This window comes from Cyanistes caeruleus, chromosome 25 (genome assembly GCF_971803275.1).
Source record: "Cyanistes caeruleus chromosome 25, bCyaCae1.hap1.1, whole genome shotgun sequence".
Classification (NCBI taxonomy): Eukaryota; Metazoa; Chordata; class Aves; order Passeriformes; family Paridae; genus Cyanistes; species Cyanistes caeruleus.
In genome coordinates, this window is record NC_141725.1 from 5,886,734 (window position 1) to 5,911,999 (window position 25,266).

At 50.6% G+C, this 25,266-nt stretch overlaps 1 long non-coding RNA gene and 2 other non-coding genes across 4 annotated transcripts; 2 read left to right on the forward strand and 1 right to left on the reverse strand.

Moving 5' to 3' along the window:
* Nucleotides 1-43: 43 nt before the first annotated feature.
* Nucleotides 44-25,266, forward strand: LOC111940440 (uncharacterized). Of its 2 annotated transcripts, XR_015279233.1 has the most exons (6): nucleotides 44-219; nucleotides 2,350-2,423; nucleotides 4,126-4,245; nucleotides 22,615-22,743; nucleotides 22,992-23,116; nucleotides 23,332-25,266. It is a non-coding gene; the product is annotated as an uncharacterized LOC111940440 (long non-coding RNA). The 2 variants fall into 2 exon arrangements; XR_002869520.2 differs by lacking the exons at nucleotides 44-219; nucleotides 2,350-2,423; nucleotides 23,332-25,266 and adding an exon at nucleotides 19,715-19,784 and having other exon boundaries at nucleotides 22,992-23,164.
* On the forward strand, nucleotides 487-558 carry TRNAG-UCC (transfer RNA glycine (anticodon UCC)). Its single transcript has one exon. It is a non-coding gene; the product is annotated as a tRNA-Gly (tRNA).
* On the reverse strand, nucleotides 949-1,021 carry TRNAV-CAC (transfer RNA valine (anticodon CAC)). Its single transcript has one exon. It is a non-coding gene; the product is annotated as a tRNA-Val (tRNA).

Here is a 25,266-nt window from a genome sequence, read left to right on the forward strand (position 1 = left end):
GCGCGCGCGGCGGGAGCGCACCCGGCCCTCACGGTAGGAAGCACTGCCTCTGGCGGGGGAACGAGATGCTTGCGGGAGTACGGAGCTATTAGAAAATCACAGAGAATAGATTAGGTGTTGGAAAAGGCCTCTGAGGTCATCGAGTCCGACCTCTGACCGATAGTCACCTTGTCATCCAGATCACGGAGCTAAATCTGTCCTTAAACACCTCCAGGGACGGTGAGTTTGCCGCCTCCCTGGGCAGTCCCTTCCAATGTCTTCATGGAGAGGGTGGGCGCAGAGAGAACTGAGGCTGATACAGGATAGAAAAAGCAAGAAGAGAAGATTCTTCCTCGCCCTCAGAGATGGGCCCCTAGTTCAGCATTCATTGGGGCGGCTGTGGAGCTATGATCATTTTTCCTTGTGCTTTATCTCCTGTTCCGGGAGAATGGTTGGGTCGGGCTGGGTGATGTTGCTGAGGGAAGCCGGGAGGAGCTGTATCAGCGGGCGTTGGTGGTATAGTGGTTAGCATAGCTGCCTTCCAAGCAGTTGACCCGGGTTCGATTCCCGGCCAACGCAAGTTCGCATTTTTCCTTCCTCGTGTTATATTTTTTTCCCCCCGTTTGTCACCGATCCGAACCGAATTGGGATGCACCGGCACGCGGAGCGCCCGCCCGGCTGCGCCCTGGCGGGAGTCGGGCGCTGCTCAGTGATGGGGCGCATGGTGCCGGTTACTTCTTTTCCCAACACGCGATAGAGGCCCCGAGTTGTCAGGAGACGGCGGGGAAATAAACAAACAAACAAACAAACAAACAAGCAAATAACTCTGAATTAAAAACAAAGTAACACAAAACAAAACAAAGCAAAAAAACCACACACAAAAACATCCCCCAAAACTTCCCCCAAAACTTCAAATAAAAGTGCACAAAAGAGCACCCCGAAATATGAGAAAAAAAGAAAAAAAGCAGGTGTTTCCGCCCGGGATCGAACCGGGGACCTTTCGCGTGTGAGGCGAACGTGATAACCGCTACACTACGGAAACCCGCCATGGGAGTAGCAGGCGGGTGATTGCCCATGTTCCCGCCATGGCGGCTGAGGGGATGCGGACCTCCCTCACGGCAACCTCAAAATAAACCTTCCGCAAACCCCTGGAAGGGCCGTGCGGGATTCCCAGTGATTATCATCAATGACTAATTTGAGTTCCCAGAGACCCGCTGGTCTCAGGAGACAGCTGAGGTGCGTGTCCTGGGCGGCGTTTTGGGGGTCCCCTCAGAGACGACACAGCTCCACAGGGAGGTTCCCGCTGAGGGGGCGCAGGGCGCTGCTGGAAAAATCTCTTTTCCCTAAGGCAGCTGCCAGCAGATGTCGGTAGAATAGTGGCGACAGGGAGTGGAGCTCTCTGGAGAGCAGCCCGGGAGGGACAGGATCCGCCTGGCCCAGGGGACAGGGGCTGGAAGAGGAACGGCCCCCAGGCCTGACTGGTTTGAATTGGAAGGACTTTAAATCTCATCTCATTCCACCCCCTGCCATGGGGAGGGACACCTTACACTGTCCCAGGATTCTCCAAATCTCATTCAACCTGGCCTTGGACACTTCCAGGGATCCAGGGGCAGCTACAGCTGCTCTGGGAATTCCATCCCAGGGCCTCCACACCCTCAGTCGAGAGCTGGCAATCCCAGATAGTTCTAAGTTTGTTCCTCGTACCCTACTGAAATGTTAACAACTTACTTAATGACAATCTTTCTCTTTTTGGTAATAACCTCAGCCCTTGGAATCAGGTGGTAACATGAGAATTATGTTTTCCTGTTTTCTTTTCTTTCTTGAAGTGTATTTTATGCTCTGCTGGCTGCAGAGAAAAGCTTAGAAGGGAGAAATTAATCATAAATCCAGACGAAAGCAAAAAGAACCTCACTTTTAGTAACACTTGCTCTTAATAAAATCTACTTTTAATTTTACAATTTCATTTTACAGTTTTGTAGCTGGTCTTTTGATCTGGGGCCAAAAGGGGTAGAGAAGAGGTTGTCACATGTCCTTTAACTTCAGAGCTTGCCAGTGCTTTATTCTGATCTATGATAAGGATTATAATGTTACATCCAAGTCCGTGACAAACCCAGTGTCTTGAGACTTGTTTGCTTCGTGTTGTTGTTAAACATCCTGGAATGAAATCCTTTTTGCCTGTAGCTGGCAGAGCTGCAGAGAGGACTGGTCACAGCCTTTGCACTGAGCATCAGCTGAGTGTGCTGGGGCAGAGCTGATCAATAGCTGGGGGCAAGGTCCCCTCTCCCTCGAGCAGGGGGAAGTGAATCTGTGAGTGACCCAAGACCATCCATGGAAAGATTCAAACGCCTTGGGTTTTGTTTTCTTCTGCAGCCCTCTTTCAGCCTGGTGATGGGTGGAGAGACAAGCCGCAGAACAGACAGCTCCAGGGAGGAAGCTCTTGGAAGGTACCTGTGCGAGGCAGAGGGAGGAATTCCATTAAAGATGTCGTGCTGTTGGTGTGAACTCCCAAAATCCCCTGGATCCCGCAGTGGTGCCTGGTTCTGGTAGCACTGGGCTCTGGGAGCTCTGGGACACACCGAGTCGTGGGCTCTGGATGCTCCTTGCGTGGGCAGCGCTGGCTTTGGGGGCCCAGACAAAGCCTCCTCTTCTCGCTGGTTCCTGCTTGCTGGAATGGCTCCCGAGGATGTTCTGGCTTTTCTGACAAAGATCCATTGTCAGAGACGGCTCAAACTTTGCCCAGAGGACAAAGATCCCGCAGCATTCTCCCTTCCAGCCCCTGACCTATCCCACTTCTTCCGCTCCCAGCACTTCCCACCCGTGTGGCACTGCTGGGTGTGGGAGCCCCCTGTGCCTCACCCCCTCCCCGCGAACGGTCCCCAGAGCACGGGAAAGGACTGTGCCGGGGAAAAAAAGAACCCGGGGGCTCATTTGGAGGTGAAGGCTGGATATTCTCCTCTATTATCACCAGCATCTGCCCTTTCTGAGCGAGGAGCCCTCCCCCAGCTCTCACCAGCGGCCGTGCTCGGCTTTGTTTCCCTGACACGCTGCGCTGGTTGCACAGTCCCATTCTCCCCTTTTCCTCCCTCCACTCCCAAAGCCTGCGTGGCTGTTCCAAGAGGGGAGTTGGAAGCACCGTGGAGCAGGAGAGCTGACAATCAGGGCCGGGAGACAACGCTGCGGTGCACAATACCCCCCCAATTAGCCATTCATTTCTTCTGCCTCTGAAATGGGGAGCACAGCCCTTGTGCTGGGAGATAAAACAAGAACGGCTTCAATAGCACTGATTTAAATTAGGTCAGGCTGGCTTTTGTGTGGCTGGGACCACACAATAGCTGTCACACGACGGTGGAGGGGAGCAGCACAAAGGAAAAGAGGCCAAGCAAGTGGCACGGATGCTGGGAGTTGGTGGGTGCTGGGACATGGCGGGGTGTGTGCTGGGGATAGTGGAGGGGCAGACACCCGAGCAGCACGTGATGCTGAGGCATAAAAGGGGCAGCATGGGCAGCAGGGGACAGAGGGGTCACACACTGCCTGGGCAGAAACAAGCTCTGCCACACCACAGCCATGTGCCCCTGGGAAATTGGTCTTTAACCATAACTGGTTATGAGACAAAGGGGTGACAAGTTTTGGACTCCTCAGGACAAGAAGGATGTTGAGGGGCTGGAGTGTGTCCGGGGAAGGGAACAGAGCCAGGGAAGGGTCTGGAGCAGCAGGAGCAGCTGAGAGAGCTGAGAGGGCTCAGCCTGGAGAAAAGGAGGCTCAGCGGGAACCTTCTCTATTGTTGGGATGTCCTGTGCAGGGCCTGGAGTTGGACTGATGGTCCTTGGGGAACCCTTCCAACTCGAGGTATTCCATGACCTGTGTTGCAACCCCCAGCATTGCCTAGTTTCCTTCCCTTCATAAATTCTCCAAAAGTCCATGCCTGGTCTGAACAGCTGGTGTGCTGTGAAATCCTGCACTGGCTTCTTTAGGGACGGGTGAGTCTGGGGAAATATCAGCAACTCCCTCAAAATGATCTGTTAACTCAGGTTCTCAAAGCCATTAGAGAGAAGTCCTGGGGAGAGTTTTCTCAGAGGATGTGAGCACTGCAGCCTTGTCCCAGCTCTCCCCCCAGTTTCATTAATATCCTTATTGCTGTTTTTACAGTGGCAATGCAGATGTTCCTGTTTATCTGGCCATTGGAGGACACGAGAGCAACGTGCTCAGAGCTATCAAGAACCTGATCTTTTCAGCAAGCTGTTGTCATGTCTAAATGAATTTATCCAGGTAAATCCATATGCAAAGGAAGGGCAGGTAAGTTTAAAAATAAGAGTCCATTTCAAGTCTCCCAGGAATAAATGGATGGTCTTTTGTGCCCCAGATTGGGCTTTTCTAGGTATCACTACTGCTACAGTTGGGCCAAAAACCAGTGGGGGAAATTGTGGGTGTGGAAAAGTTGAAAGACATAATCAGCCATAATTCATAATTCAGTCTTTTTGGAAGGACAGCTTGATTTTCTTTTGCAGTTGCAAGAAAAAGCTGTAAACAAAAAAAAAATACTTAAGAAAAATGTTCATTGTATTACAAAGTTATAATTTGCATGCTAAAATTGCAAGTGTTATCATTTCTACTACTAACAGTAAAAAAGTAGGTGAGCCAAAGCACTGAGTGTGCCAGCCAGTGCCAAGAGGAGGAAACTAGGTTAAGCTGAAGTATCAGTTGTTCCTATTCCCCTTCATTTGTTCGTTCACACATGAATAATTTTTTTTCAGTTTATTTATTTTTTTTTTTTTAAATACAAGACAGCTTAGTGCTACTCTGGGCCATCAGCTACAATGGACTACATAATTCCCAGGCTGATTTAAACACACTGCTTCCCATGGGCACACACAGGCAGAGGAATATTCGGTGGCCACCAGCTGATATTGGAAAGACAGGCACTAAAAATAAGTTGTCCTTTTTTAACAGTAAGTGTAATTAAGCACTGAAATAGTGCCTGTTGTAGGGAGGTGGCCCCAAAGGCACGGAGCCAAAACAAGACATGTTGTTAAAAGGTATGTTGCCTTCAGCAGATGGTCAGAGCTCTGATGCTTGAAGCACCCAGTGAAATTATCCACCCAATTCCTGTAGGAAGCCTGTCTGGAGCAACTGTTACAGCCCTAATTTCTCTGAAAATACAAATATATGGTTGCTAGTTTTCACTGCTTTACAGCTATACTATTTGGTGTATTTTTAGCTGTTCAGTTGTGAGAACACAACGAAAACAGCACCAGCCCACTTTGGTTTGCATTATGATTTACTTTCTAAAGCCCACACTGCAGTGGAGACTGGAGGGGCCCAGGTACCAAAAACAGTTTAACTATGATGGCACAAAAATATGTTGTCTGTCAGGGGAGGGTTAGGTGGAATATTAGGAAAAGATAAGATATAAAGATATAAAGATATAAAGATATAAAGATATAAAGATATAAAGATATAAAGATATAAAGATATAAAGCACCCAGAGAGTGCTGGGGCACTGCCCAGGCTCCCCAGGGAATGGGCACAGCCACAAGGCTGCCAAGTTCCAGGAGCATTGGGACATCACCCTGTCCCTGCACGTGGGGTGACCCAGAGGCAGAAGAGGCAGGAGTCCAGCTCTTGTGATGTGATCATTGTGGGTTCAAGAACAAGAAGACATGAAAGTTATATCTGATCATGTTATTAGTGCACACATCCATACATGCAAATAAATCAGAATGTACAATTATGTGTATATAGGTAGAGATTGTTATTCTCCAACAAACAGCATCATCTGGGATGCTCCTGAGTTGTGACTGTGTAAATCCCAGAATTCCTGATATGGCCCCTATAACCTGAAATGCTCATTGGAGTCCTTCAGTTCTCCAACAACCCAAAATCCACTGCAGAAAATAATATGTTCTGCAGAAGATTGGTTCATTCCCTGAATATTTATTTGCTGGTTTGGGCTGGGGTATTTTTCTATTCTTATTATTACTATTATTTGTTTTGTTTATTTCTTCTCCTTTTATCAGCTCCAGCTGAGACAGGGGAGGGTGGGAGGAGGGTTTTGTTCCTCTGGAGATAACAGGAGGCTGTGCCTGTGCAGCCATGGTGACAAGATCCAGGGCGCTTTCTGGTTCCAAGCAAATTGTGCCCCACCCCTGGCTCCCAAGTAAAAGTGGGGCAGAGAAAGAAAGGAGCTTTTGTTTCTCAAGTGCTTCAGCTGTTACTTCTAATTAAGCAAAGAGCTCCAGTGCCTTCCTAGTCCCCAGCCGAAGGAGGATGGAGTTGGGGCAAAAGGAGAGCCAAGAGGCTGTGGCAGCTCTCCTCTTTCCAGCTGCAGCCTGGCTGGGTGACCTGTGCCATCCCAGCGCCTCGGATTCCCTGGCTGCAGGGGGGGAGGAATGAGAGAGCCCGAGCCCAGCACGAGGCCAGATGGAAACGACCACCCTGCTGTTCAAGGTGTTATTATCGGTTTAGTGCAGTATGTTCCCAGCTTCCCAGACATGCTGACTATCAGCAAATTGCTCTTTCCTTCTCCACCTTTCCCTGGATGCCATCCCCTCCTGTCTGAGATGCCAGCCCTTGCTCTGAGGTCTAACAGCACTTCTCCAACCTCCCCAGTGTGCCTCTCTTTGAGCCCTGCTGGCGTCACCAGCATGTGCTGCAGGAGCCAGGTGAAGTGTCAACAGCCAGGGGTTGGGCAGGTGGCCTTGGCACAGCCAGGTGGGGTCTGTGGGACACGGAGAGTGGGGTGGGCAGAGCTGTGACAGCCCCTGCCCGGCTCTGCAACAGGGAACACAGACTGTTCCACAGCACTGCACGAACACGGGAAGGACTGCCAAGAGGAAAAGAGGGTGGAGATGTGGAGAGAGAGAGAAGAAAAAAAGAATGTAAAGAATAGGAACGCTCAGGAAACCAACAGCCCACAGACTCAAGGTCCAAGCCCTGCCTCAGTTCTAGAAGGTGTCCACCAAGGAGTGAAGGAGCCCTCCAGGCCACGGCTGCTCCTCTGTGCCCACTGAACTCCGTTGGATCTCTTCTCACACAGAGAAGTTGAGGGCTTCACTCACAAACAGATGGTCTCCCTCTTGGGCCCCATCTGCCAGGCAACACTGGAGCAGTTGGTCTCTGCAGTGCTGAGCAGAATCTTGTTTACTTTCCCCTCCCATCCCCAAGGTGATCGTGGGGCAACCCAGGCCTGCTGTTTCAGCCCAGATTTCCAGGAACAGCCAGCAACTCCGAGGTGCAGGAGTGTAACCCAAGAGCAAGAGAGGGCACGTGGCATCGGCCAGCCCTGATCTCTGTCACTGTTCAGTGTTGGAAAGATGGAGCAGCACCTGGCAGCTGTCCCTTTTCCCCCCTCAGGACACAGAGTCCACCAGGGATGGAGGGAAGTGTCTCCTGACAGCATTAAGGACACACAAAAACGGCAGCTGACACCAGCTCTCCTTGAGCAGCACCAGCCAAGATTGCTGCAGCACGCATGAGAAAAGAACTTTACTTCTCCTCTGGGTTCTGTTGCTGCAACTCTGTGTCAAGGACTGGAGGATATCACCTATCCATGCACCAGCCCATGTTTTCCAGAGACCTCGGCCCCAGCAGCCAGAGCAGCGAGGTCCTGCTCTCTCAGGTTGCCAGGTTAGGCAGTCAGTGCTCTAATGGTGCTCGCTGAGCAGAGGGCACGGAGCACCACTTTATCCCTCCCCCGAGGGTTCCCATCCGCAGCGGCTTCAGCCGGGATGCTGCCGGTGGCAGCTCCACTCTAATCAGCCCCGAGGCAGGAAGTGGAAACTTTCTGCTTGCAGCCACTTAGTTTCATTAGAAGCATCACGAGAGAAAATGGGGCCTCAGGTGGGGCAGGGAGATGCAGAAGGTGGGGAGAGGGGTTTGCAGCCTGTTTGTTGTGGCACTTGTCATGGCAGCTTCAGCTGGAGAGGAAAGGGGGCAGAGACAGCCCGGAGCTGGGGCCTGTCACCCACACTGGTCAGAGCTCTGGAGCTCGTGCCGCTGGGTAAAGTGATTGTTGCAGGATATATTATCCCTATCACTGCAAAGAATTTTTCCCCGTGTCTAGCCTGACTCTTCCTTGTTCAGCACAAACGTGGTACTGTTCAGAGGTGGAATATTAAGCACAGGAGTCACTGCCTAATCATGTATTGATTTCAGTGGAGCTGAGCTCGATGAGAGGAGTCAGCCTGGCCTTGCTCCATCCGCCTCGTGCCCCAGGAGAATGTTTTGTGTGAGACTGAATGCCTCTGTAAGTGCCTCTCAGCTCCCTGCTCATTGAGAGCTGTTCTGCACAGACACATTGGAGCAGGGAGGACACAGGACCCTGGAATCACATTTCCTTTTGGCAAGAGGGGTTTTTACCTCAGTCTCCCTGGGCAGTGTGCATGGTGGGGCTGTCAGTTCTCCTGAGCAGGACTAAGAGCCCAGCCAGGCAGGAATTCTGCCACCACCAGCAGCCCTCTACCCCCTGCCTCCCATTTCACTCATGTCCTCACCCAAGAGCAGAAATAAACTCTCAACTGCTCACCTCTAAGCCTGATTTCCCTGCTTACATTTTTCACTTAGCTCAAATAAAGCAACACTTTCAGGAACTGGACTTGATGATCCATGTGGGGCCCTTCCAACTCAGGATATTCTACATTCTGTGCACCCTGATGACTTTGGGAGAGGTCCATGGCAGGGACAGAGCTGGCAGGATAAATAAGACAGGAAAAAGTGACCAGGAGAACAGAGTTCATATTCCTGAAGTCTCATTCATGAAAAAGTATTGCCCCTTGTTCCTGGTTTGTGCCTCGTTTGTGAACACAGATGTTCTGTTACTCCCACATGGATGAGCAGTTGTTTTCATGTGAGCTCCTGTCCATCTTCCAGTTTCAGGTTTCATTTGTTAGCCTTGGAGATTTCAGCAACAATAATCCTGTTTGGAGACACCCACGCAGTTCTGCAGGAGCTGTGCCCTGGGATGGAGAGGAGCTGGGTCAGGGAATGCAGCAGCCAGGAGATGGAGCAGCTTAGCTCCTCAGCACAGAACAGGAGCAGGCTTGGAGAGAAAGGCCAGGCCCTTACAGGGCTCTTGTCCCTGATGGAACAGATGTGGCAGCTGCTTTGTGCCGCAACTGCTGCGTGTTTGCGGAGTGGCCAAAGGACTCCCTGGGCTGTGCCTCGGGCTGGCACATGGGGCCTTTCATTTTCCTCAAGGGCTCTCGAGGAAGAGCTCATTGTACCTGCTCGGAATGAATTCTGCCAGTCCCCAGCCTGCTCATGGACTCCCTGTGCTGGGATTCAAGACATGCCTTTCATTTTTTTCCTTCTGTCTGGGACAAATGATATCCGGGGATGGAGCTACATCAACAGCCAGGACCTGATCCAAGAGAAGACCACACAGACGTGACTTGGAGCCTCCAGGAATTGAATTTTCCAAGTTTTCCTGCGGCAGCTGCTGGCTGACAGCTTTGTCCCATTCCCTGTTTGCACAGCCCCTGTTCCTCCAAGCCCAAGGATCCCCCCTTTGTGCCCCATCAGCTGGAAGTGCTGTTCTGTTTGGGGCTACCTCAGAACTGCTGGCACAACAGAGCTGTTTTGGTTCTGGCTGAGCACTCAGCATCTGAGCTCTCATGTGGTTGGAGCCCATTTTTTTGCAAGAATGAAAACAGTGGATTAATGAGCTGCTTGTGGCTAATGTGCAGGGTTTCTCAGAACTGGTGCTATTAGAGCCCAGCGTCATGTAGGAGGTAAATGGCAGCACACGGTGAATAAAGCAGTGATATAATAGGTTTAAGTAGTCCATTTCCCTTTGGAGTGTTACTGATAACAGGCCCAAATGCATACAAGACCATTCCCTTAATGAATAAGACTGCTCTCTAGCAGAGCACACGCTGCAGCGCCTCACAAGGGGTTTATTTTTCATCATTTTCATCCAAAACAAGGCTTGTGTGTTTGAGTTGGAGTGGGGTGCAGGGAGGACTATAAACATGGTCTGACTGCTCCACAGGAGACACGTCCTTATCCCAGTGTGCTGACCCTGGATATAACCAGAGGAAGATGCTCAGGACAGGTCACAAAGGTGGATAAAGAATAAGGCTTCTCCCACTCACAGTTTTGTAGCTTCCAGCAATCTGTGGGGTCTGCTTGGATGTTGCATCCAAACTATTAAGTTTAATCATCACTGATAGACCAAACCTCCATAATCTTGTCTAAAACCTTTTGAACCTATTTATATTTTCAGGCTACAAGATATCCTGTGGCAAACTAGCTCCAAAATTTAATTATGTGCTGTGTGAAAAAGCAATTCTTATTGTTTGTTTTAAACTGGCCTGGTAATTTCACTGGGGCACTGACTCCTCGTATTGTTAGAAACAGCATCTAAAATACCTGAGGGAGGTAGAATCCCAGATTTTATTGGAAGGGCATGTGATTATGACTTCTATGTGTTAAAAGCACTTCTGAAAAAAAAAATGGAGCATAGGTTCTACTTTTAATGCTTATGGAAATATTGCCTCCAGTGCTCTTGTTTGCTCTTCAGCTTGTTTTCACTTATTTAATTTTTTTCCCTTAACCTCTCTTTACAAGCTGCCCTAGTCCCTGACAGATCCAGTTCTCAAGCTCCTTGTTTACTCTGTTTGCATGGGCTTTATTTTTTACAATATTCTCCTTTTAAGTGGTGCAGCAGCCGAGAGTCTCTTGCGGGAGCTGTGAGCACAAACCCCAGCAAGGACAGGCACACGCCTCGGAGCGACCTCTTCCTCCTCATTATGTTTGTGATGGTCTCAATGTCACCAGTTCAAGCACAGGCACACGGGGGTCAATAAAGGCAGGAGAGCCATCCCCACTCCCCCGAGGCGCCAGCGACTCTGCCGCTCCTTGATTGTGCCTTTGGCAGACACCTCATTAAAAGTGGGTTATTCCACACAAACATCCCCTTGTCCTTTCACAGGCGTAATCTGAGCGTGGAGGGAGAGCTCAGCCCCACACCAGTGTCTGAGTCTGTCCAGACCTTGACTCTAACGAGCTGTTGTTCATTTGGAGCCTTCTCTGCCCTTCCTGGACTTGTACTTTCCTGCTGCAGCCTTAACTTACTGGCTCACAGGCAGTTTTGATTTTGCCCCCAGCTACTAGAATGAAAATTAACATTACCCAAACCAAACCCAGGACACTGCTCTTGCAAATCCTTTGGTTTTAGTCCAAATAACATTTCTCCTCAGTCGGATGCTCCTCCTGCATGAAACATTCCCAGGTATAACCAAGTTAACAGGTACAGGAGCCAGACTCTGAACCTTTCCCTTCCCATCATAAACAGTTCAGTGGGAGGTGTCCCTGCCCGTGGCAGGAACTGGGTGATCTTAAAGGTCCCTTCCAACCCAGCCCAAACCATCCTGTGATCCTCTGTCCTGCAGCCCCCTCCTGCTGTGCTCAAAGCTGTTGTTCTGCCTACTCCCTGCACTGCAGAGAGCTTTGCAGACACTGCCTGTGCCTCAGTTTCCCTTTGCAATGAAAGGTTTGTAGGTAGATTTGGCAGCACTGAGTTAACAGTTGGGCTCAGTGGTATTAGAGGTCCTCTCCAACTTAAATTTGTGTGTGGCTCTCTGGTCAGTGTGCAAAGAGGCAGGGATCGCAGGCAGGGATCACAGGCAGGGATCGCAGGCAGGGATCGCAGGCAGGGATCACAGGCAGGGATCACAGGCAGGGATCGCAGACAGTGATCGCAGGCAGGGATCACAGGCAGGGATCACAGGCAGGGATCACAGGCAGGGATCACAGGCAGGGATTGCAGGCAGGGATCACAGGCAGGGATCACAGGCAGGGATCACAGGCAGGGATCACAGGCAGGGATTGCAGGCAGGGATCACAGGCAGGGATCACAGGCAGGGATCGCAGGCAGGGATCACAGGCAGGGCTCACAGGCAGGGATCGCAGGCAGGGATTAAAAGCAGGCTCAGAGATGCCTGCAGGTAGCACCGGGCACAGGAGGGACCGTGGAGGGAGGTGCGAGGAGCTGCTGTGCGTGGATGCTGCCACGCCTGCGTGTGGGCAGAACTCCGGCTGCATGTGCAGGGAAAGGCCTTTGGAGGAGGGAGAGGAGATTGGTGTACGTGGGAGCTCTGTGCCAGCCTGCAAAGGATCCAGGTAGGCTGGGTCTGCGCCTGCAGCGGTGGAAAGCTTCCGTCGAGGCCTCTGTGATTATAAGAGACTTTTTAAACACGTCTCAGGAAAGGGGTCTCAAACGTGTCCTGGAGCTGCTCTGTGCAGAGCTCCCCGGGAGCGTCCCTGCTCTGGAGATGGGCAGGCTGTGATGCGGCTTTGCTCGGATGGGCGTGTGTGGGATGGGCGTGCAGCGGCGGCCGGGAGGGCTGAGCCAAAGGCAGCTCACGGCTCGGGGAGCCGAGCACGCACCGCAGGGCTCTGCCCGAGCCGCTCCGCCGGCAACATCACCCAATTCCACCTGAGAGCTTTCTATTTCGGGGGTTTCTCCGCACACCTTTGCTCCCGTCTCCTGTCCGGTTTGCGTCAGGCCCTCGGGACCAAACCGCGGCTCTCCTGCACTTGTTGAGGAGCATCGGCAGGAGAGGGAGCGGTTCCCTTGGAAACCTCTGGATGCCCAGCAACAAGTCGCTGACAGCTGCCATGTGACCAGGTGCATTAATCAGAAATGTTGTATGAATCAGGTCAGATGGGGCCAAAGTCCAGCACGCTCCCCCTCCGCTCCACTGCTAATTACTGAGCTGCGAGAGCTGCTCCGAGTACGGGGTGGAAAACAACTCAAAATAATTAAATCAAACAGTGACCTTTCTTATCGTGGATTCTAAGTTCATCCTAGACTTTCTCCATGAAAAAAAATCTGTCCGATCCCCTCTTCCACTGAAACAAATCTTGAATGCAAATGAGTGAGGCAGACAAATCTCCCGAGGTGGAAGAGACAGGGAGAATGAATGTGCCATGGTCACAGGGAGTTCCCAGCTCTACTCAAAATAAGCCAAACATTTCAAATTAATCTTTTGAATAAGTAGATCAGGCTTGAGACACTTTGGGCTGGACAGGTACAGCTTGTGTTCATCGCTTGGTTCCCTTTGAAAATCACATTTCTGAAACCTCAACTGAATTTGCTGGCCAACATCACCAGTTAGAACACAGGGAAAGGACTTGAGTCCAAAGTCCTGCCCAACAGCCCTAAAAGAAGAGGCTGCAGCTCTCAGGGTAACAGGCACGTCTCATGCCTTGTGAACTGCTGCAAAATGGCTGTTCTTTGTAGATACAGAGAACTGGAGCCCCTCTGCTCTGCAGCTGGGCTGGGAGAGCTGGGGGTGTTCCTTACTCTGGCTTTCCTTTCTAGCAGGATGCTCTAAGGGAATTGGGTATCCAAGAACTCCTCAGCTGAGGGGTATCCAACCCCTCAGCATTTTCTGTAAGATGTTGTTTACAGCTTCAGCTCTCATTCTTTTCATATTTCCCCCAAATTTCTGCTTTGCCTTGGCAAAGTGAGAGCAATGGCTTCCAGATTTGTCTCCACAGTCAGGCACCAGCAAGGCTGTAACTCCTACCCCAACACCAATCTACATTCTTTGTGCTGTGGCTAATTCATGGCAAGGTCACCAGGTCCTGCTGGGCTCATGCCCTGCTGCAGGGTTTGAGCCTCCCAAATTCACTGATTTGTGTCACACACAGGTACATTCTGCCCCAAACCAGCTTTCACCTCAGGCAAAACAACGCTGTCACCTTGGCTGGGCAGGGCCTGGGCTGCTGCAAACCAGGCAAAGGATTTGGCCCTTGATCCATGGTAGTGGGGGAAACAAACAAACAAACAAACAAACAAAAAGAGCTGGAAACAGAGCACCTGGCTTTATTGTAATTGCTCTGAAATTTGAATAGCACCCAGTGCCACTGGAAAATGGGTTCCTTCATGTCATCTGCTCTTACTTACAGGTCTTGAGAGCCCCATATTTACCTGCAGGGATCCGTTCCTAGCAGAAATTTCCCAAATCAGATCTGACTGTGGATCTCAAGTATTACCCAGACCAAGCCTTCATCTTTGGACCATTATGATTTCTATCTAATTAATGTTGCCACCAATTATTGTTTTTCCTTTGGTATCATGTGGTGACACATCCCATGCACAGGATACACCAGAAGACAAAGCTTTATTCAACAGACTGACCATCAGGGGTAACTTTGGGCAGCCTTGAAAAATTGGTGCCTGCAACCTGGGAATTTTCTGTCTTAGAGGTGCAACTCAAACCCATCCCTGCTGACACCCCCAGTCAAACCCAGGAACATGAGTGTTTCTGAGGGTTAGGCAATAAATTTATTCTCTAAATTTATCGTGCTGAATGCTGTGCTCCTTGGCACACTTGAGGGAATGGATGTCGGAACTCCTTGCTCTGGAAACAGGAGAGGTCCAAACGGATTCCAGGTACTCAGATCTGGGCCGTCCTTCAGTTCAGTGTGTCTGGGAAGAAATGGAGGGTTTGCCAATGAGGCAGCCCTGAGAACAGGATGATAAGGGCTGAAGCTTGGCTTGTCCATCGGAGTGGGAAACCAGAGGCTGCGAGCCCCCAGGCCGAGGGACACTGCGGCAGGATGGAGAGGACGGGCTGGTGCCGCTTGGTCCTGGGGAGTCCGGAGCGAGTGACCCGCACAAAGCAAAGCTTCCATGCTCACGCTGGAGCCAGCTGGGCTCTCCCGGCGGGCTGTCCCCGCTGTTGCCGCTGCCAGGGAGAGCTCGGAGCGCGGCGCTGCCCCGTTTCCAGGGCTCGCAGCTCCCCGGACGGACCTGTTGCCGAGTGTCCCCGCTGCCGGTGAGACTCTTACACTGAAGGCGGGCGGTCCCATGATGTAATGCTGCCGCAGCTGCCCGGAGCGGCCGCTGCCGTTGGCCGAGGCGCGGAGTCCCCGCCCGGGCGCTCCGCCCGCCGCCCCCCCGGCGGGCCATAAAAGCCCCGAGGCAGAGGCAGGGCAGCTTCCCCGGCCCCTCCGCCGCCCAGGTGACCCAGGGACAGGTGAGCCCCGCGGGGCGGAGGCGGCTCGGGGACGCTGCGAGGGGCTCCCCGGCCACCTGTGGAGCCGGTGCCGCCTCTGCCGGGCGCGGGCAGCGCTCGGGGGAAGGGGCCGCTCTCCCCCGGCCCCGGGGACAGCCGGGGCGATCCCGGGGAGATCCCGACCGGATCCCGACCGGATCCCGGCGGCGGGGCCGCGGATCAGCACCACGGACAGCGCCCGGCGGCGCCTCCCAGGCGGGGCTGGACCGAGACACGAGCCCGGCACCGAGAACCGGCACCGGGAACCGGCACCGGGAACCGGCACCGGGAACCGGCACCGGGAACCGGCACCGGGAACCGGCGGGGGCGGGCAGGACTCTCCCGGGACATCGCCGCCCGCCCAGAGCCACCGAGGCGGCGCTGGACCGTTCGCCGGGGCCAGGGTGAGTCCAGCCCGGCGGGGTCCCGGCGGGACAGGGGAGGCAGGAGAGCGGCAAAGGGCGCTGGCACAGCCCGGTCACCTGCCCGCAGGTACCCGGTGCCGGACAGGGATGGCCGGGTGGCGTCCCCATCCAGCCCGGCCCGACACGGACACACAGGGACCGGGAGCCGTCCCAGTGCCCCGAGCACTCACTCGGGAGCTGCTCGGGGTCTGGCTGGATGAGCTGGGAAGGTACTTTGGGATGGATGCGTTTTCCGAACATCCCTTCCAGCCTCAGGTAAGACACGCTCGCAGCCTCGGGAAGGACAGGGAATAAAAACATTTGGGAAGCACAGAATGATTACATGAATCCAAAGGCAACCTGCACCTCCCATCTACTCAACATCAAAGCTTTTTGCTGGAAGACCCAACGCTCTTGTTTTGAAAACGTGTCTGACTGGTAGTTCATGTGTAAAGTTGCTCTTAAAATTCCCTAGTTTGTAGGAGAAACAGGACATTTCGCCAAGATTCTGTTGGGAGATGATGCTTCGTGAGCAGTTATTTGAAATTATTTTTCCTCCATGGCTGATTCTATCTGACTACTCAAAATTTCCCTTGCAGTAGTGGCACACTTTGGGTCCATGGACAGATTGTGTTATACTGAAGTGCCCAATAGCTAAATCAGAGTGGAATTTTCCCCCAAATGCTCCCCTCCAGAGGAAAAAAAAATTAAAAATTGAGTGTGATCAAGTTAAACAAAGTGGTTGATTTTTGTTTTAAATTTGACAAAACTAAAACAACAAAGTATTTATCTCTGGCTTAAGCTGAAATAAAACATTTTTTCTCTTTAGATTAATAAACCAAGGATCTAATATAGAAAATAAAAAAGATAAAATGTTCAAGTGTTTGAGCACTTTGGAAATTAAGCATTTCATAGAAGTATTGCCAGCTGAAGTGATTTGCTTCAATTTTTTTATCCGCATTTTTGGAAGCTGGGGTATTCCCTGAATGAATCCCTGTTCATTGGAAATTCTCCCCCAGCTCTGCTAAATGTGTGTTTAAACACTTTGCTGAACAGAGGCTCGAGGTGATTTAATCCAGGCTCAGCCTGGCCACATCTCCTGTCCTTACACTTGTATTTTTCCTGAGTGATGTTGGTCTCTGAGAGGAAAAGGAATCAAACTGTTCTCCATTTTAAGGAAACTCCTATTTGTTGTTTCAGAATTAAATACTTTGGGAGAAAAAGAAGAAAAACACTTGAAAAGAAAGTTATTTCCTTTCAGGCCTTGAATATCCACACAGCCTTTAGACATATTTTCTAGACATTGAACCAAGTAAGGGTGGAAATGTTTCCCTATGGAACTGGAGTGCAGAGATATCTTTGTTATCTCTCTGTAAATCTTTTAACATCTCCCATCAGTTCTGTGCACACAGTGACTCTGATCTGTCCTGAATGCAACAGCTGCTGAGGTTCACTCTGGCCAGTGCCCTGTCTCTGCCAGCACCAATGTCAGGCTTTTCCCCATGAAGTTCAGCTGGAAAATAAGGGGAAAAATCCCAGATTCTTCACATCCTGCCCCATGCAGAAGAAGGCAGAAAATTATATTGCACCAAATACCTATTGCTGCTTTTATGGGTTTATCTCTGCATTCTGGGAAATGGCCTAATCAGATTTTATATTTAATATAAAAAATAGTAGGACAGATGATATCACATCCTCAAAGCTAACTAAATTTTTTATTGTGCAGTCTTGCTTAATCAAAGTTTCATTTCCATTTGTTCAGGGCATATTTTGTCACTTTTTTTTTTTACTGGCAATTTTCGGTAGATCTCATAGATGGATCCAACCCAGAGGTCTCTAAAGAGCAGAGGACTCGGGGTAAGGTCTGGATTTAATTCAATTTAATTCCTGACCCTTTAAGTATTCTTCAAAATGAGAAAACTGGAAATCAGCCTAGCAGGAGTCACCTGCTGGAAAGAAATATTTGAAGTTTTGCTAGAAATAAACACCATACAGGCATCCAGATTTTTATTATTTAAAATTCCATAGAAATAAAGCCTGTTAAAGGCAGGATCTTCCTTGCCCTCTCCCCCTCCCACCACGCAGACAATGTTCCAGGCTCCTGGCTCTGTGTGCCTTGCACAAATATTTGTCTGTGTGTCGCTGCCACTCCACTGCAATCGTGGCATCTGGTAGTAGCTGGGAGACTGGGAGGTGCTTGGGAATCTCGGCAGGAAAGAGAGAGAGTGGATTCAGACGCAAGATGTGCGACAGCGTTTGAGCCTGGATAAACAGGGCGAGGTTGTTGTGCCTGTGGCAGGGATTTGTTCTGCCCCAGACACCTGAGCCAGGTTCACCTTCAGCCTCTCTCAAACGCTGCTCCTGCCCCAGCCCAGCCCTGCACAGTGTCCCACACAGGGGGGACACAGCCCCAGCCTGCAGCCCACGCTTCAGGGCCACAGGGAGATCTCACGGAACTCTGAGCAAAGGATTTGGGTTTTCTGCTCACCCAAGTCATAGAATCACAGAATGGTTTGGTTGGAAGGGACCTTAAAGCTCCTTGGGACGTGGAAATTCTGTTCTGTGTGTGTTCAGCACTTAAAGATTCCACCTCTGGGACTCTGGCTCAGGGGTTTAGGAAAGGCAAAGAAAAGATCTTTCATGGCACAGCCTGTGGCTCTGCAGGTGAGCACATGGACCTGGCAGCAAGCCAGCAAACCCTGCGTGTCCTTGAGGAGAGAACTTTGCCTTTTGATTTATTTTAATTTGGGGACTCAGAATTTTTCATAAAGCTACAGTAACTTACACAATATCAGGCCCCACTTCATGAGAATATAAATGCACTTGCACAAACTTCAGCACTGAGCTCCCTCAGGGATCAAACTAAAGTCAAGCACTTGCCTGCACTGAGGATTAAAGGAAGTTTCCATAATTTTATGCAAAGATCTTCTCTTTATCCTGTGTTAACTTAAGGCTGTTCATTCTTCCCAAGTCATGTTCAGAAACACAACTCCCTCCCCTGTGATTTTCCAAAGCATTTTAGTTTTCAGGTGCCCAGCATGACATATTCCAATTAATCCTGATTTTCAGGGACCTCTAAGCACCTGCTCACTCTTGTAATTGGTCCCTTTCAGAGTGTCTCAAACACAAATATAAGGTGTCCAAAATTGCTAATTTCTTTTGAAAATCCAGAGCCATGATGAACAGTCCACCTACCAGATTCCAGCCCAGGTGAAAATTGCATGGATTCAAGCCCCCCAAAATCAGAGGCAACAGTCGGTACCTGCTCCTGTGGGATGACAATGCACCCTGCCATTAGAGCAAAGTTTCTCTTAGAAAGGAGAAAATTGCACCATTCCCAGCGAGAATAGGAGCAAATCTTTTCAGTTCAGCTCACAAGATTATTAATGTTGTGGTCTGTAATTCTGCCTAATCAAATATTCTGCTGCTCCGTGCTGCCAGTCGAATGTTTGTGGAGAAATCCTAACCCAATGCCACGAAGAGATGGAAAACTTTCCCGAGTTCCTCCCCTCAGATGAGGAGGCCCCATCTGGAGAGCAAAGGCTCCAGCAAAGGGCACTTTGCAGGCTCGGACCTTGCATGGATCAGGAGCAGTGGGAATTTCTCAGGAGCGAGGAGAGCAAAGGCCACTTCAGACAAACCCTTCCACAGCTGGGAAAGAGCTCGCAATGTTTAAAGAGTTTTCAGTTGCTCCAGTGGGTTGTTTCTGTTATGGGAGATAATCTGTACCCTGAAAGCAGAGGGGACAGAGGGGACAGGAGGACAGTTCCCCTGATCCCATGGCCAGGCTGAATGCAGACCCCACCGGGATCAGGGAGCAGCAGCAGAGCTGTGCCCTTGCACAGGACCTGGCTCTGGTGACAGCTGCTGGTGGCAGGGACAGGGACACCCTCGGGACAGGACAGGACTGACTCCCACTCTGGCTCAGCTGGGAAAAGGTGAGCTGGGAAAAGAGCTGCAGCTCTGGTTTCACCAATGAGAAACAAACAAGAAAAGGCAATGGTTTGGCTGATTTTTGCAATCCTAATCTGAAATTTAAAGTCATTCCTAAGTGAGGCACCTCAGATCCCTTGTCCATAAAGACAGACCTCGTGATCCGCATTTCCAGGGTACCAGAAAACCAAATTCTGTGATATCTGTAAAGCTCTGGTGATCTGAGAGCAAATGGAACCAGAGAACAGAAAAAGGTGATTATCCTGTCAGGTTTGGCCTGGGAGGAAGATTATCCATCTATCTTGCCAGACCTATTTATCGTGTGATTTTCTCCTGGCTTAGCTTTTATCACCTTTCTAATCCTCCCCATCTAATTCAGACAACATTTTATCTCAGCAGTTCTCACCCTGTGCTGACGAAGGTGGGCTTGGAGCTCTGGGCAGGTTTTACGTGAGGGGCTGCACAGGTGGGTAGAACATTAATTGCCAGCTAATGAGTTCACAACTTTCAAAAATAAATGAGGTGGTATATTTTTCTAGGAGAGAAGTGCTGTATCTTTCTGCTGGTCTGTCAATGAGGGAACGGGTTTGGAAGAACTCCTTTTCCGGAATTTTTAAAGAATGGAACCATTCCATGTAGCACACAAATCTAAATGTGTGTGTGTATATCTATACCTGTTGTACAAGGTGTATTTAAGTGGATGTGAAGTATGAAATTGGTTTCTGGGACAGGAATCATTTGGGATGCATCATTTGAATCAAGCAGGACTCGAAGATAAATTTGAGGCAGGTGATGTTTTTTGAGTATTGCTCATGATTTGAACCCACTCAGGGAAAACAATGAAATTCCAGGGCTCCCAGTCCCTCACAGGGTTCAAGACCCAAATCCCAGTGAGATGGAAGTTTCTCTGAATACCACAGCCCTTTGCCTTTTCCCTTTTCATCCCAGATCAATGGGCACTTTCCCCACCTTATTGCTGGTGAATGCATTAGGGGCTGAACTTGATCATGTCTGCAGCGGTTCCTGGAATAGCTGCAAGCTGAGCACTGGGTTAAGGACAGCCAGGAGGCTGGAGGGATGATTGCCTCCAGGCAGTCTCCATGGAGCATCCCAGGGTTCCTACAGGCACAGCCTAATGCGGGATTTAGGATGCTGAACAGACTCCCATTACAGGGCCAGCCATCTCCACACTTCCACACGGAGACACCTCCTTGTTAACATGCACACCAGTGGCTCCAGAACACAGCAGCCCAGCCGGGGCTCATTAGGGGCAAAATCATTCCAAGGGACATTGTTCCAGAAAGGAAAGAATTTAATTTCTCTCAGGGTTGGGGTTAGAAGAGCCTGGGTATTTTGCTCAGGTTTGTGTTGGAGCGTGGAGCTCGGCTGTGCCGGGGGCTGTGGTGGGGTTACCTTGAGAGGGACCCTGGCCCACATCAGGGGCACATTAAAATAAATCTCTGTTAAAGAGGTGACTTTAAAGCCTTTGTGTGTCCTCTGGGAGTCTGATGGAGGCTCTGTCTGTGTGCCTGGCTCTGCTCTGCTCCTGCCCCAGACCTGCAAAACTTTTGGGAGCAGGAGGGGCGGTTGTGATGAGGACATCTCAGTCCACTTTTACCAGCAGGTATTAAAAACCCCTAAGAATTATCATTAATAGATACAAATGAGTCACTACACAGCTGAAGTGTCAACTTTCTCCTGTTTACTGTGGAACAATTAACTAGAACACACAAGACGTCCAGTGCTTTAGTAATTCAGTGCAAAAAAACATCTAATTATCAGGTCTGAGAGGGGAAGGACTAAAAAGCAACAAGGATGAAGCCATTTGTCATCTGAGTTTGATTTCCTGTACAGAGTCCTGCACAAAGTGTGCTGGTAGCTCTCCTCTCCCACGTGTGCCACCGCTCCTCAGGAATAACTCTGATGCCTGTTCATTCAAAGCTCAGCTCTATTTTAGAAATCTACTCTCTCTGAAAGGGTTGTCTTTAAAAAAACCAAAAAATTGTACAGGAAAAAGGACAAAATTGCCTCTCAACAAAGGGGCCTATCAACAGCCTGTCAATAATGTGCCAAAGGCCAGAACCTGCCTTTCACAGAGGCTCTGAAGCCCCGACTGTACTTTGAGAGCAATTAAGGGATGTAAGCAACATGATGATTATCTCATGGGTGACATTTTCATCGGCTCTTTGGGAAAAAGGAGAGATGGGCTTGAGATGGCTGTGATCAATGTTCATCCCAGCCCTGCAGAAATGGCAGGAAAACTTGTGGTAGATGAGCCTGGAAATCAAAATGCGTAAGGAAAGGAAGGCTGGGATGATGAAGGAAGAGGTGATGAAGCAGAAGGATTTTAAATCCTAGAAGCTGAAAGAACGAGTTACATGAGAAGGAGACAAGCTGAGAAATGTGAGTGGGAACCTGTGACTCTTCCTTTTCCCATCTCAGGCCCTGTGTCTTCCACCTCCTCACTTATGAGGGCACAGCTCCATCCCAAGTGTGAGGAAAGAGGAGCAGAACATTCCCAGGGGCCGAGGCGATGCCTCAGGGCTGACACGGCCGTGCTCCCTCTGCTCTTGCTCCAGAGCATTGCACAGTGCAAGACAGGGTGCAGTGGGAGCCTCAGCAGGAGTTTATTGCTCGGGATAATGCAATATCGCAATGGGGTGAGAGGAGCCCCAGCCCAGGGCGGCTCAGGGCGTGAGCTCAGCCCCAGCTCTCCCGGCTGGATCGGGAGAGCAGAGCCCGCACCGACTCTGCTGCCAGCACCAGGCCAGGGCAGGAGCCAAGCAGGAGTTCAGATGTTGCACATGCCCAGCTGCTTTGGAGCTAGGCAAAACGTTTCACAGAAATCACATCTGCAAAAGCACATTTGGCTGCACTATCTCCCCAGTTTGCTGATTTTCTTGTTTAGGAAAACAAACTTAATTGCAGCAGAACAAAATGTTGCTTAATTTGCTATAAAAATCTCCTTCCTAGATTTCATTTTATATAAAAATTAGAAATGTTAACGTTGAGGGAAAGAAATTATTTTTTAAGTGTTCGGAAATCTCCCTTGTCCCAAAAGATCCTGTTGTATTCCCAGCTCCTCCCTGCACGTATCAGCACACAGGAGCACATATCCAAATTTCTGTGTGCACCCCCACAAGTGTGCACTCACATCCTGGGCAAACAATTCCAGGCAGCTCTGACAGGCATAAAGCTGCTCTGCATTCTCCAGGAGTGCCTTTTGAAGAGGATCTTAATAATAAAAATAATGTTATGTTACTAGTTAAACACTGGGAATAATTCCTCTATCACAGGCAAGCTGTGCTGAAGCCGGGGATGAACCCACACGTTCCCTGGGAGGAATCCCCAGGGTCCCAGCAGGATGCATTAACAGCACATCTCTCCAGCGAGCCGTGATGGGAAGAGCACGGAGCAAAAAAAAGGTAAAGTGGTTAAAAACAACTTGTATTTTTAGAGCCCAGTCTCCCACAGAAATCTTCCGAGATGCTGAGCTCTCCACTTTTGATTTGCGAGGAATAATAGTCTGGAAGCCCAGCTGAGACTCCTGGGCTGTAAATTTTCTGTAGTGTTTTTCTCCGGACCCATTTGCTGTCCTGCTAATTAATCCAGGTAATGGCTGGGTTGTTTTTTTCCCTTCAGCAGCAGTTTTCCTTTTTGTTAACACGAACAGAGGGAACCGAAGAACCGATCTCTCGAAGGATCCTGGCTGGCAGCAATATCAGCATCTGACTGAAGAGAACTCAGCCGCACGCATAATCCTCGGGAAAATTCATCTCCACCCTCCCGCAGCCCCCGGTGAGAGCCCTTGAAGTGGTAATTAAAGTCTATTGAGTGGCAACTGCACCTGTTTAGAGAGGAGAGTGCGGGTAAGAGGTGCACAAAGGGAGATGAGCAGCGCCGAGAGGAACTGCTGGAGGTGGGGAGGAAGAGAAGTGGAAAGAACGGGGGAAAAGTATTCGTTGGTTTGTTGAAGTCGATCCAATCGGTTGTGCATTTCCATCCTGCCCTAGATTTGCTCTCTCCCCGCTCTCGCAGCCACTGATGGAAGCTCCGGGGGTTTCCCCACCGGCCCGGCCCCGCCGCTCCCGTGCTGGAAATCCGCAGCTCCGGGAGGACTCACGGCAGCTCCGGGGCACGGACACCGCTGCACCCCGTCCCGGGGACCCTCATTAGTAACCCCATCCCAGGGACCCTGATTAGCAACCCCATCCCGGGGACCTTCATTAGTAACCCCATCCCAGGGACCCTCATTAGCAACCCCATCCCAGGGACCCTCATTAGCAACCCCATCCCAGGGACCTTCATTAATAACCCCATCCCGGGGACCCTCATTAGTAACCCCACCCCAGGGACCCTCATTAGCAGCCCCCCGCTCCTCGGGACACGCCGGCTCTCGCCCCTCTGTCCCCGGAGAGAGCCGGTCCCTGTGTGCCAGCCCCGGAACCACAGCCGTCCGTGGGCTCTGGCAGACGGGGCCGAGCGCAGAACCCAGGCAGGAGCAGAGGGAGAAGGAAGGGACCGGAGTGGGGCAGTGCCTGTTCCAGTAAAGATGCTGGGCTTGGCCACATCCATGGCTCCCGGCTGCTGTGACCCGGTGTCACCCCAGATGTCCCCACGGTCTGTAGGAGAGACCATGCAAAATACACTTATTCATAAACTTTATTAATGGATTTTTACAAGGCTCGGCGAGCCAGAGACCAGTGCTGCAGAGTGATCTAGGTGCAGGCTCCAGGAAAATATTTATTCTGAGACCCATGGCTGGATCACAGAGTTCCTGGCTCCTTCTGTCCCAATCCCAGTGTGACCTCGGATGGCAGCAAACAGGGTCCCAGGCTACTTGCCCTACAGATGAGGCTCTAAAACCTCAAAGACTCCTGCAAAAGCTTTTTATTGTAGGAGTAAATAATCACCCCTTACACTCGACACAGGCATTACTGATGCCCTGGACTCCCCTTGTTCAAAACTCCATTGTTTTAGGTGGCACTGGAGCAGTAATGTGGGCTTTGTCCCTTGTCACTGCAATTCCATGTGTGCCCCAGAATCAAGTGGGCTGAAGCAGGATTGCTGGGGTGAGAACAGGAGGGGACAGAGGTTCATCCTGAGAGCACCCCGAGGCTGAGCAGAGCAAATGAGTCAGGCAGAAGAATTCCACCGGTGCTGGCAAATTTTTCTCTCTCGCTGGACTTGATGGCAAGCAGTCCCCTGTGAATCCCTGACCTTCACACTCCACAGGCTGCCTGGGATGGCTCACAGAAACCACAGGAGATTTTTTCCTGTTCCTGATTGTCGGAGCACACAACAATTCTGGTGTGAATGTTGTTGCATCTGCTTTGGACAAGTCCTGTCAGCAGCACCTCTGCAGCTTCCCAAAGCTGTGCCAGGACATGCTTTGGTGTGAATGAGGATAGGGAAGAACTTACACTCAGAGAGTCACAGAATCCCAAATGGTTTGGGCTAGAAGGACCACAAAACCTGTCCAATGCCACTGCTGCCATGGGTGAGGACACCTTCCACTGTCCCAGGCTGTTCCCGGCCCTGTCCGATTCCATTGACTGTTCCAGGTGGGATTTGAAATTAGTTGTGTGTCTGATCCATTTGGCTGCAGTTTGTGGAGACAGACGGACATCCCTGGACAACAGGATAACCTGCCAGTCAAGTCCTGTCCCAGGGTGAGAGGGTTGTTGGACAGGGAGGCTACATGACACCACTGAAAGCCCAGCTGCCACAGAATCCTCTCTAAAATACCCTCCTCACCTCTTAAATTCCAGTCTTGTGCATTAACCAGCTCGCTGTGTGGAAGGGCACCGTGTGATAACTCACCTTGTTTCTGCCTTTTGACTCCCAAACACTCCTCTCTCATTTTTCCCTTTTAGCCCTCCTGTCCCTCGGCCCTTTTCTCTCTCCACCTTTCCTCTGATTGCTGAGCAGCTTTTTGACTTTTCCAT